The sequence below is a fragment of the Ambystoma mexicanum genome, chromosome 14 (genome assembly GCF_040938575.1).
Source record: "Ambystoma mexicanum isolate Mex_15411 chromosome 14, UKY_AmexF1_1, whole genome shotgun sequence".
In the NCBI taxonomy this organism is placed as follows: Eukaryota; Metazoa; Chordata; class Amphibia; order Caudata; family Ambystomatidae; genus Ambystoma; species Ambystoma mexicanum.
In genome coordinates this window covers 294,879,929-294,892,620 of record NC_090940.1, presented here as the reverse complement: position 1 = coordinate 294,892,620, position 12,692 = coordinate 294,879,929, and positions in this window count along the sequence as shown.

Genomic DNA, 12,692 nt, shown 5'->3' with positions numbered 1-12,692 from the left:
AGAGACAGTGGAGGCTAAGACTTTGAGATTGGGGAAAAGGCGGTCATATCCGTCGTAGGTTCCTGAGCTGTTCCCGATGCTTCGTGATAAGGCATCTGCCTTTTTGTTTTCTGTGCCTGGGATGTAGGTTATCATGAAATCAAACTGCAGGAAGAAATATGCCCACCGAGCATGTCGGGCATTGGTGCACTCCATTTGTTGTAGCACTCTGAGGTTGCGGTGGTCCGTTCTGATCACGAAGGGATGGGTTGCGCCCTGTAGGAGATGCCGCCATTCTCTGCAGGCTAACTTGATGGCCAGAAGTTCCCTCTCCAAAACTGAGTAGTTCCGTTCACTACTGGTGAGGGTCTTAGAGAAATATGCCACCGGGTGTTCGTAGCTATCAGCTGTCTTCTGAAGTAGGATGGCACCTACTGCTCCTATCGAAGCATCTGTTTCCAGGATGTATGGTTTGGTCTGGTCCGGCTGTACCAAAATGGGAGCGCAGGAGAAGCTTTCCTTAATGGTCTGGATAGCTCTCTTTTGTTCGTCCCCAAAGGCAAACTTGACTCCCTTCTTGAGCAAGGACGTGAGGGGAAGCACTAAGTTGGAAAATGTGGGTATAAATCTTCTATAAAAGTTGGCTAACCCTAAGAAGCTTTGTAACTCCTTGATAGTGCTGGGTTCTCTCCACTCCATGATGGCCTTGACCTTAGAGGGGTCCATCTCTATGCCTTCGCTGGATAAAATGAACCCCAAGTAGGATACTGAAGTGGTCTCGAATGAACATTTCTCTGGTTTTACCAAAAGCTGGTGTTCAAGAAGACGTTGAAGTACCCTCCTCACCAGTGACCTGTGTTCGGTTAACGACCGAGAGAACACCAGGATATCATCCAGATACACCACCACTGAGACAAACAACATATCTGCAAACACCTTGTCCATATACCTCTGAAAGATGGCTGGGGCGTTGACCAGACCGAATGGCATCACCCGGTATTCAAATAGTCCGAACGGGGTGCGGAACGCGGTCTTCCACTCGTCACCTTGTCTTATTCTTAGGAGATGGTAGGCACCTCTTAAGTCCAGTTTGGTAAAATATACGGCTCCTTGTACCGCCTCCAAGATGTCTCGGATCAACGGCATAGGATACCGGTCTCTGATCGTCACCTTATTCAGCCCTCTGTAGTCTATGCATGGACGCAATTCAGCACTGTCTTTCTTAGGTATGAAAAACAAGGAGGCTCCACAAGCTGATCTTGATTCCTGAATGAGTCCGTTCTGGAGATTGGAGTCCAGGTATTCTCTCAAGACCTTCCTTTCTGGGAGTGATAAAGGGTACATCCGCCCGAGTGGAATTACGGCTTCTGGTACTATGCCGATACCACAGTCTTCTGGTCTGTGGGGAGGAAGTTCACGTGGTTGAATATCTACGAATACCTCAGAGAACTCGAGATATTGAGTTGGTACTGAGGCTATGATTGTCGGACCCAGTATAGGAAGTGGTTCTGCTACTGGGAGAGTGGAGGAAACTATGCTGTCCATACAAGTTGATTTACAAAAGAGTGAGTCGAAGCTTACTCTATTTGCCTTCCAATCGATGTGGGGATTGTGTTTCCTTAGCCACGGAATACCTATGACCAGAGGGAAATGAGCCGCTCTGATGAGATCGAACACCAGGTATTCCGAGTGGTGGCTCATCTCCATCCTTAGTGGTATTGATTCTGAGGTGATAGGTCCGGATGATAATGGTCTATTATGAACACCCTCAACCGGAATGGAAGTCGTCTTGTGTTTGGTGGATACGTGGTGTTCTCTTGCCCAGTCCGCATCCATGAAGTTACCTGCAGCACCACAGTCCAGCATGGCAAGTACCTCAATGGGATTCGAAGGTGATAACCATAACCTGACCTGGAACACCATCAGGCTGTTTTCCTCAAGGTTGTTCATGGTTCTTGAGTGGTTGCAAGGGTACTTGGCACTTCCCCCGAGACTTCCCTTGCTGTAGATCGGGGGTTGAAGTTTTCCTTCCTCCTGGGTGGTACTTCCGGGCAGTTTCTAAACAGGTGTTTGGAGCAACCGCAATACATACATAACCCGGACTCTCTTCTTCGTTTACGCTCTTCCGAAGTTAGGGGTCCTCGTGTAGTTCCGACTTGCATGGGTTCTTCAGACGAGACGTTAGTCCTGGTTGTAGGAGAAGGGTTCGGTAGACTGATAGTAGGAGGATTGCTCCTAAACCGTCTTCTTTCTTGCCGCCTTTCAGTTAGCCGGAACTCGATCTGTAACGACAAAGTCATCAGCTCTTGACAAGACACTGGTCGGGCTACTCGCGCCAGTTCGTCCTTGAGCTCGTCGTGAAGGCATCTCCGGAATATTGTTTGTTGGGCTGAGTCGGGCCAATCTGCCTTAGCCGCTAGTCTCTGGAAGCGGGAAATGTAGGTTTGGACGTCTGTGTTCCCTTGTTTGACGTCCAGGATAGCTTCTAAAGAAGAGTAGAACACCTCAGGTCTGTCGAATCTTTCCTTGAAGCCCTCTACGAAATGATCATAATCAGTCAAAGAGGGGTCATTTCTGGCCACAAGAGGAGTGGCCCAAGCCAGAGCGTTTCCTGTGAGATTGGCAATGATGAATCCAACCCTAGCTCTTGCCGATTCATAGGCATGGGTACGAAAGGCAAAATAGACACCACAGGCATCAAGGAATTCTTTCATTCCTCCCGGATGACCGTCGAACTTGCCGAAGGAAAGGGGCATCGCTGATAGATCACCACAGTCGTCTCTATGTAGGACTACCTGCTGTCGGAGTGCTATATTCTCTGTCCTCAAAGCCTGGACTTCGACTGTGAGGTTCTGCATCGCCGCCACCAGTTCGTGGTATTGTTCCAAGGAGGCCATGTTAGGATTTGGGTGTTGTATGCTGTCAAGATCCGAGTCCACCTCCCCTTTCTCCTCACCTGACTCCTCCGAGGTAAATTCATAAGGATCCGTCTTGGTCTTGCTGGGTTTCTCTTTAGCTCTTGGTCCCTTGCCTTTCTGAGTTCTGGTCTTCTTTTCGTGAAGGTAAGGTCTGGCCCCTCCGGAGGCCACCCTGACAGAGGAGTAGGCCTGTCACAGGGGAACCCCAGGGGGCCAGCCTCAGCTCTAGGGAAAAAGCCCGTAGGCAGAAAAAACCCTAGTCCGTAGGTGGGTTCCCGAAGGGGTCTTTAGATGGTACAAATCCTTAAGGTTGAATTTCCTGGATATTAGGTAAAAGGACGTACTCAGTGCTACTGAAGTAAATGTCAAGACACAGAGTGGAAGGGTCTTAAACCCGGAGCGAGAGATAGGTAAGGAAAGGAGGATCAAATATAGTCTATGAAGGTTAGCTGAGAATATGAGAAGAATATCTTGTCGAGTCAGGAAGAGGCAGGTAGGTATGTTCTGAGTAGCCCAAAACAGCGTAGTGCAATATGACTACGGCGGAGAAGGAAGGAAGAACCCCGTCGGGAAGCAGCACGCCGAGAAGGCAGGGAGGTAGGAGTAAGAGCCCGAAACAGCGTAGTGCAATATAACCACGGCGGAGAAGGAAGGAAGAACCCCGCCGGGAAGCAGCACGCCGAGACGGCAAGGAGGTAGGAATAGGTAACGCAGAAGCGGCAAAGCGCAGCACTTCTGCGCTCGTTAGAGACAGAATATACAAGACTGAAGGGCTGAGAGTGCAGCCGATAGCGGAACCAGCTAGGAAGCTCCTGTTAAAGGACGCGGAGACCCGTGCAAGAAGCACCTCCGTGGCCAGAAAAGGAGGAAGACCAGGCAGCGGTAATGTTAAAAAAAAAGAAAGTTAGAGCGAAGGGATGAGTGCGAGGAGGAGAGGCACCGTACCAGAGACAGCGGCGGTGACCTCGAACTAAAGTAGAAAGCTAGCGAACACGGGAAAAAAAAGGCAACAGACAGAGACATTAACGCACAGGGAAGGAACAGAAGGTATAATATCAAGGGAGTAAACACAGGATGGCAGTAGTCCAAAGTCGGAGCGTTGAGAAAATAAACAAGCCACAGATACAACGCGCCGAAAAGTGGGCGGAGCCTGGTTATATTGGCTCCGGCGCCATGTTGGGTGAGGACTAGACCGTTCACCGTCGGAACCGCCAGCGGTTCCAATGTTTCCAATCCTGGATCCTGACACCCAGTGAGTCAGTTGGTCTCTTCCTCATCTTAGTACGTAGGGGATATAAGTCCCTTGAGCAGTCTACATTCTTTCTCGTCTCAGTACTTCCTACCTGGCTGGTATGGCAAAGGCACATGGGTACACTAAGGAAGATACTGGTGGGAGAGGCATAGGAAGGAGTGTCGGGGTTATGGGGATACCATGTTCTGCCCAGGTCATCACAAATCCCATAAGGTGTTTCCATGAGATCCACAAGCTGTGTACCACCCGCAGTGGAACTATCGAGTAGCAGCCTCAACTCCCTGCCCTCATGGCAAGGGGCTCCCCTTTGGGGACATCTGGGCATTCGTCACAGACACGGGATGGAGTTCCAGAGAGTGGGTGCTGGCAATAGAAGGATTGTTTGCAGGTCCTTTCTTTGTGGACGAGTTGTGATTCAAGTCGGTTAGTTGATTTGCTGCATGAGGAGCATGTCCCACCAGATATGTGGAGCTTAGCCGCTAGGTACGCTTGTCTGCTACTCTCGACTGCTTTGTAGTTGATACATGTAGTCTTGAACAGTATGCTGGATTTGAGTGGAAGCCAATGTAGATCGCATAGGATGCGGGTAATTCAGTCAAATTACACACTTGGTGTGGCCCTGGCAGGTTGGCTTCCCAGTTCCCTACACCTACTATTAATAACTCTACCTAGGGCGATGGCTAAAGGACTTAGCCTTTTCTACCCTTCTTTCTCCAGGGCTCTTCTAAGGGGACCCTGTCCTGATAACTCTCCTTGACATGTATTGTTATGTGATGTGGTGCCTTTTAAAATAACGGGTTCCTATCTAGGCGTGCACACCCTTGCATTCCTGTTCCTGATGTTCTTTCTTCATTCACTCTCTGTCTCTCTCTCTTCTCTTCCTTATGCCTTTACCTCTCTCACCTTCTCTTTCCCTTCTTTACTGCATCCTTCTCTCCCTCTGATGGTCACACAATCTCCTAGCTTCTCCCTCTTTCCACTGTACTCTCACACCCTCCGATCTCTCTCCTCTACCCTACACTCTCCTCTCCCCTCTACTCTACACTCTCACCCCCTCTTGCCTCCACTTTCCTCCCATTCTTCTTCTCCCACTCTCATTCACCTCTTACACTCCCTCACAAACTCTTTCTCTCACTCACTTCTTTTACTCTCTAGCCCCACTCACACACATCACTTACAACCCCCACTCACACCTTCCAGCAACTATTCAGGTACCACTCTCTTTCACAACCAACATCTCACCTGCAACAATCTCCAACACCGTGTTCTCAGCGCTCTCCATTCCTCCACCTGGTGTCTTTGTTCACCTGACCTCTCCCAAACAAAACTCCATTTTTTTTTATAACTGTGACTTCCCGAGGCTGCCTTTTCCTCCCTGTAATTGTAATTGGTTATTTATAACGCGCTTAATACCCAGAGGTTTCCAAGCACTGACCCGGTTGCTCACCGTCGTCTTGCTTCTAAGGTGTGAGTGTTGCCCCTGAGCTATTCTCCCGGCCTCCTGTCCAATTGGTTTGTTTGCTCTTCTGCAACTTGGTGCCAACCTGCTCCTTTTATTTAGCCCAGGGTCATGCCACAGCAGCAGGAATTTTTTTTTAAAAGCCTGCTTAGACCTATTGTAAAGCCTTATGCTAGACGTCCAGAGTGCACTTCTGAATCACAGACCAGCTGTAGTCTAGATTGGTTCCAGGTAGGCTTTATTTCACATATGTACAATCTGTACAAAACTCCAGTTACTCTTCTTGTATTTACAGCACGCGTAGACATGGACAGGAACATGGGAAGGTATGACATTATCTTATAAAGGAGCTGACCCACCGGACATCCATTCAACCCAGCTCAGGCCCCCAACTGACACTCAGAGTGAGACAAGCCTACACCACAGCATCTCCCTTTCATAACACTCACCACACACAGCATCTCCCTTCCATACCAGGCTCACCACAGACTCTCACCACAGACTCACCACAACAAGACCCCCCTCATTTCTATTTTCCCTGGGTCAGGCCACAGCAATGGGATGTTTTTAAAAAGCCTGCTTAGATCCACCCCCCTTTCGCACGTAGCCCTCATGTTAGTCTTTCAGGTGCTGTGCAGTGTCACCATAGCAGAGAAGCAGCGAGTCTTGGTTAAATGTGGACATAGCTTGCTGGACCATTTCTGGCATTTCCGTCTCCTTTGTAAAGCCGTCAGGTTTCATTTCACAGAGCTTGCTGACTTTCATCTCCTTGCGCCTCCTGGTTCAGGCAGCCCTGGAATGAGAGAAATCGAATTCTAGCCAGGAATAGTACAACAGGCCTTGGGTGATTGACAGCGATGCCTTCCACATGCAACAGGGCACATACAGAGGGGCAGAGACTGGGGCCCTCACATCCCCCTCACCCAACCACTGGGGCGGGACTGACTCTGGTAAACACTCTGGTATTGTCACACTGCTGAGACCGTGGAAGTTATGGGCAAGATGGAGGCGCTATTAGGTCCCAACAGTCTGTCTGTGAGCGGTCCAGTCTTTTTGTTGCTGCTGCATTTAAGGAAGCCACGCCCCCTGCGAGTCGCGTTGCAACTCGCTTTGCTGACTTTCGATTTTGTGCCTACTACCGTTCCTGACATACCGAGCTCCTCTTTTGTTTTCTCGGTTAATCTCCGCGGCCCTTCGCCTTCTCGTTAGGCGACGGCCGTTCTCTCTTGCCTTTCCTTTCCTTTCCCCTTATCTGGTCCTCGGTTCCAGCCTAGCTTCGCCCCCCGTAGTACCCTCTACCTCGCTCGGCTGGTACCTGTCTTCCCCGTCGGCGAGGTTCCGGTTTTCCGGGTCCCTGTTGCTCGGGGTCTTTTCCGGCTTCCCTCGGTCTTGCCATCCCTCTCTCTCACTCTCTCTCTCATTCGCGCACTCCAGCATTCACTCGCTCTCTCATTCATACTCTCTTGCATTCACTCTCTCTCTCATTCGCGCACTCCAGCATTCACTCGCTCTCTCATTCATACTCTCTCGCATTCACTCTCTCTTACTCTCACGGTCTCACTATTGCTCTCTATTGCTCACGAGTTTTCTCTCTCTCTCTCCCCCCCATACCTTTACCTGTCTACCGAAACAACTTACCTCCGTTTGCAGTCTTCTGTGCCTATGTTTGATCCTTCGGAAGCATAGTTCTCCTTTGTGGCTCCACACTCCATCGCCTCTCCCAGGGCTCCTTCATCCATGCCAAGGAATCACAGTCCGGTAGCTGTCATCCATTGGAGTATCAACTGGACATTGGCCTCAAGACTTTTAAAGCCTCTGGATCCGCAATTCCTCCAATCTATCCTCGCCTGCAGCCTCACAGGGTTTTTTCTGCCTTACTGGCTTTTTCCCTGTTTTGGGAGGGGCGGACTCCCCAGGGTTCACCTGACGGTTTATTCCAATAACGGTCAAGGTGGCCTCCGGAGGAGACCGTCCCTATCTCTTCGAACGCAAGAAGGGGAAAGGACTCCTTAAGAAGGATACTGAAGAGGAGAGAACCCCGAAAGACCGGAGGAGAAGACAGAAAGTCGCCAGTCACAGTGAAGACCAAGGTGAGGAGACTCCTGGGGAAGAAACTGTGGGAAGTGGCTTTGACAGTTTGCAACGCCAAACGAGTACGATGGCCTCCTTGGAACAATACCAGGAGATGGTAACAGCGATTCAGGGTCTCCCGGCGGAGGTTCAGAGCCTTCGAACAGAGAACATCAACTTACGTCAACAGGTGGCGGCTCGAGAGGATTTCCGAGGTGACCTGCCTCCCCTGACGTTCTCCTTCGGGAAGTATGATGGCAGTCCGCAACTCCTGAAATAATTTTTGGATGCCTGTATGATTTACTTTACCTTTCGACCTAAGGCCTATGAACTCGATAGGGCCAAGGTTGGGTTTTTGGTCTCCAACCTAGTGGGCAATGCTTTGGCCTAGGCTACTCCACTGATAGCGCAAGCAAATCCTGCGGTTAATGACTACGCACAGTTCACTCAATTGTTGCGGAACAGATTTGAACGACCAGAGGTCCAATATTCTTCATATGAAGCCCTCCTGGATCTCCGTCAGGGAAATCAAGGTGTACAGACATACGCCTCCGCATTTATGAAGTTGGCTACGGAGGCGGGGTGGCCAGATTCAGCCCAACAGACCCTCTTCCGACGAGGATTACATGATGAACTCAAGGGCGTACTAGCCCGGATGGCACGTCCTGCTTCCTTTCCAGAGTTGGTCACAATGTCTCTGCAGTTGGAGTTTAGATTGCAGGAGCGAAGATTAGAAAGGAGGAGGTTCAGACCACATCAGACTATCGGAATACCCGCCTCAAATCCTCCTACTCGATCGCAGACAGAGGAACCTATGCAAATAGGATCAACTAGGGGCCCGTTGACTCCCGAGGAACGAAAAAGACGCAGAGAACAGGGTCTTTGCATGTACTGCGGATCCTCTAAGCATCTGCTTAGGAGTTGTCCCGAGGTACCCCCGAGACGGTCGGGAAACGCATCTCCCCGGTCTTGAGCAGGGAAAGGAACCGGGCGGAATTGATTAATCCCTGCAATTTCAGGCAGCAGGATAAGCCGAAAGAGGACCATAGACTCATGGTATTTACAGTTCATCTGACTTTCGGATCTCTTGCTTCACTAGAAACCTTGGCTATGCTGGATTGCGGTGCTGCTGGAAACTTTATTAATATTCAGTGGGTTCAAGAACAAGCTATTCCCCTACTTCAGAAAGACTGTCCTTTACCGGTAGAGGGTGTAGACGGAGCTCCTCTCTCTTCTGGACCTATCATTCAAGAGACTTGTCCAGCCACTATGTCTTTGTTTCAACACCAGGAACAAATTACCTTTGATGTCATCAGAGCTGCCCATTTTCCCGTCATCCTGGGCATACCCTGGTTGCGCAAGCATAATCCCAGGATAGACTGGGCTACTAATACTGTAAGTTTTCTGTCTTCATATTGTTCCACTTCGTGTCTCCCCCAGACATCTCCTTTCAGGGGGAAGAGGGTTGCTATTCCAACCTCCTCGGCAGTGGTTCAAACGATCCCTCCTTATTACCAGCAGTATGCCGAGATCTTTGAGGATATACTACCCCGTACTTTACCCGCACATCGAGCAGAGGATTGTGCCATCAATTTGAAACCTGAAGCATCGGTACCGTTTGGACGCATGTATCCGATGTCCCTACCAGAAAGAAGGGCATTGAAGGAGTATCTAGATGCTAATCTACAGAATGGCTTGATCCAGGAATCTCACTCCCCAGCAGTGGCTTCAATGTTCTTCATCCCAAAGAAGGGCTCTGCTGAACTCAGGCCGTGTATAGATTACCGAGGATTGAACAGCTTGACTATTCGAGACAGATATCCTATGCCTCTCATAAAGGAGGTACTTGAAGCAGTAGAAGGAGCCTCTATATTCACCAAATTAGACCTTCGGGGAGCCTACCATCTGCTGAGAATAAAGAAAGGGGATGAGTGGAAGACGGCCTTTCGAACTCCTCTGGGACATTTCGAATATAGAGTCATGCCCTTTGGCCTGGTGAACGCTCCGGCAGTCTTCCAGCGCTTTGTTGATAAGATTTTTTCCGACTTGCTGTATGCCTCATTGGTGGTCTATTTAGACGATATTTTGGTCTTTTTCTCCTCTCTCTCGGAACACCGAAGGCATGTCTCACTGGTCCTCCAAAGGTTAAGGGAAAATCAGCTCCTGGTCAAGCCAGAGAAGTGCATTTTCGAGGCGGCCTCAGTGTCATACTTAGGTTTTATCGTCTCAAAGGAGGGGGTACAGATGGATCCTGAGAAGGTAAGGGCAGTCCTTAGATGGCCTGTTCCGAAGAGTCCCAAGGACATACAGAGGTTTTTGGGTCTTTCCAACTTTTACAGACGATTCATCCCTAACTTCTCTGACATACTCTTGCCCATCACTCGTCTTCTAAAAAAGGGCCAGAAGTTTGAATGGGATAAGGATGCCGACCAAGCCTTCCTGGTACTCAAGAAAGCCTTTACTACTGCTCCCATTCTGGTGCAACCTAACCAATCTCTCCCCTTTGTGGTTGAAACGGATGCCTCTGGAGGGGCCATTGGAGCTGCCCTCCTACAAGTCGGCAAAGATGGAGCGGAACATCCGGTGGCTTATTATTCTAGAACACTTACACCTAGTGAAAGGAATTACTCGGTGTTGGAACGAGAGCTACTGGCTATCCGACAGGCCTGTATTGAATGGAGACATTTGTTACAGGGAGCTGCCCATCCCTTTCTGGTTTGTACTGACCACCGGAATCTGAAGATATTGCAGCAAATGGAGTGTCGCAATTCCAGACACGCTCGATGGGCCTATTTCTTTTCCCAATATGACTTTGAAATCTCATATCTTCCCGGAAAGGAGAACGCTCTAGCGGACGCTCTCTCTCGGAGCCTGGAGTACCAAGAGGAAGAGAAACAGGGCCAGGATGGGATACTTGCTGGCAAGAGAATCCTGGGAATGGTCAGCTCTTTCCTACAAGAAGTAGAGCTTGCCACTAATCATATCGATGTGTCTTCAGAGTATCAACCACTCCTGATGAAGAGGGGTGGGTTGTACTTTCATCAAGGCGCCCTATTTCTACCGTCTAAGAAGTTCCAAACGCAAGCCCTATATTGGTGTCACGACCTTCCGTCTGCGGGTCACAAGGGACAGAGGGCAACCCTACGCCTGGCTTCTAGATATTTCTGGTGGCCGACAATGGTAAAAGACACTAAGGCATACGTGATGAGTTGTCCTGTATGTGCGGCCAACAAGAATACCACTCACAGACCATTGGGCCTGCTCCAACAAGAGCCTCTACCATCTCAGCCTTGGGTACATGTATCTACCGATTTTATTGTAGATCTTCCCCCCTCGGGGGGATACACAGCAATTATGGTGACTATTGACTCCCTGAGCAAGATGGCACATTTCTCTCCCTTACATGGCTTGCCTTCCGCCCCCATGACGGCCGAAGTATTCCTGAGAGACGTAGTGAGATTACATGGCTTGCCTCGGACCATAGTGTCGGATAGGGGAACCCAATTTACCTCCCGTTTTTGGTCAGCGTTATGCAGCTCTCTGGGGATTCAGAAAGCATTGTCTTCTGGTTACCATCCCCAGAGTAACGGCCAGACCGAACGCTTAAATGCAACCATCGAACAATATCTACGTTGTTTCTGCAATCAGGAGCAAGATAAGTGGCAGTCCTATCTAGCACTGGCAGAGTTTACCTACAACAATACCCAACATTCTGCTACAGGCATCAGTCCCTTCTTTTTTACCTACGGGTATCATCCGAGACATATTCCTCTTTTTGGGATTCCTCCTACTACTGTGCCCTCGGTGGATCAACATCTTCATGATCTCCGTACCATCCAAAAGGAAGCTGTACAGAAGTTGGAGGCAAGCCGGATACGTTACAAGAAGTATGCGGATAAGAAGCGATCCCCTAACCCTAACTGGGCTGTAGGAACCAAGGTGTGGTTATCAACCAAATATCTCCCGCGTTGGGTTCACCCAGGAAAATTCTCGGCCCGCTTCATAGGTCCTTTCCCTATTTTGTCCCAGGTAAATCCTGTGGCCTTTCGGTTACAATTACCACCCAGGATGAAGAGGATTCACCCGGTTTTCCATACGTCTCTCCTAAAGGCTTATTTTCCCGATCCTACGAGTCATCGTAGACCCTCTTCTTTAAGGATCAAGGACAAGGACCCTGACGAGTATGAAGTGGAGAGGCTGGTGGATTCCCGTTACAGACATGGCACTATACAATACCTGGTCCATTGGAAAGGGTACTCAGCAGCAGAACGATCTTGGGAGCCCAGACGTAACATCCATGCTCCACGCCTTCTCAGATTGTTCCATCGCCTTCACCCAGGGAAGCCCGGGGGAGAAGGGATAAGGAGAGGGCATACTGTCACACTGCTGAGACCGTGGAAGTTATGGGCAAGATGGAGGCGCTATTAGGTCCCAACAGTCTGTCTGTGAGCGGTCCAGTCTTTTTGTTGCTGCTGCATTTAAGGAAGCCACGCCCCCTGCGAGTCGCGTTGCAACTCGCTTTGCTGACTTTCGATTTTGTGCCTACTACCGTTCCTGACATACCGAGCTCCTCTTTTGTTTTCTCGGTTAATCTCCGCGGCCCTTCGCCTTCTCGTTAGGCGACGGCCGTTCTCTCTTGCCTTTCCTTTCCTTTCCCCTTATCTGGTCCTCGGTTCCAGCCTAGCTTCGCCCCCCGTAGTACCCTCTACCTCGCTCGGCTGGTACCTGTCTTCCCCGTCGGCGAGGTTCCGGTTTTCCGGGTCCCTGTTGCTCAGGGTCTTTTCCGGCTTCCCTCGGTCTTGCCATCCCTCTCTCTCACTCTCTCTCTCATTCGCGCACTCCAGCATTCACTCGCTCTCTCATTCATACTCTCTTGCATTCACTCTCTCTCTCATTCGCGCACTCCAGCATTCACTCGCTCTCTCATTCATACTCTCTCGCATTCACTCTCTCTTACTCTCACGGTCTCACTATTGCTCTCTATTGCTCGCGAGTTTTCTCTCTCTCTCTCCCC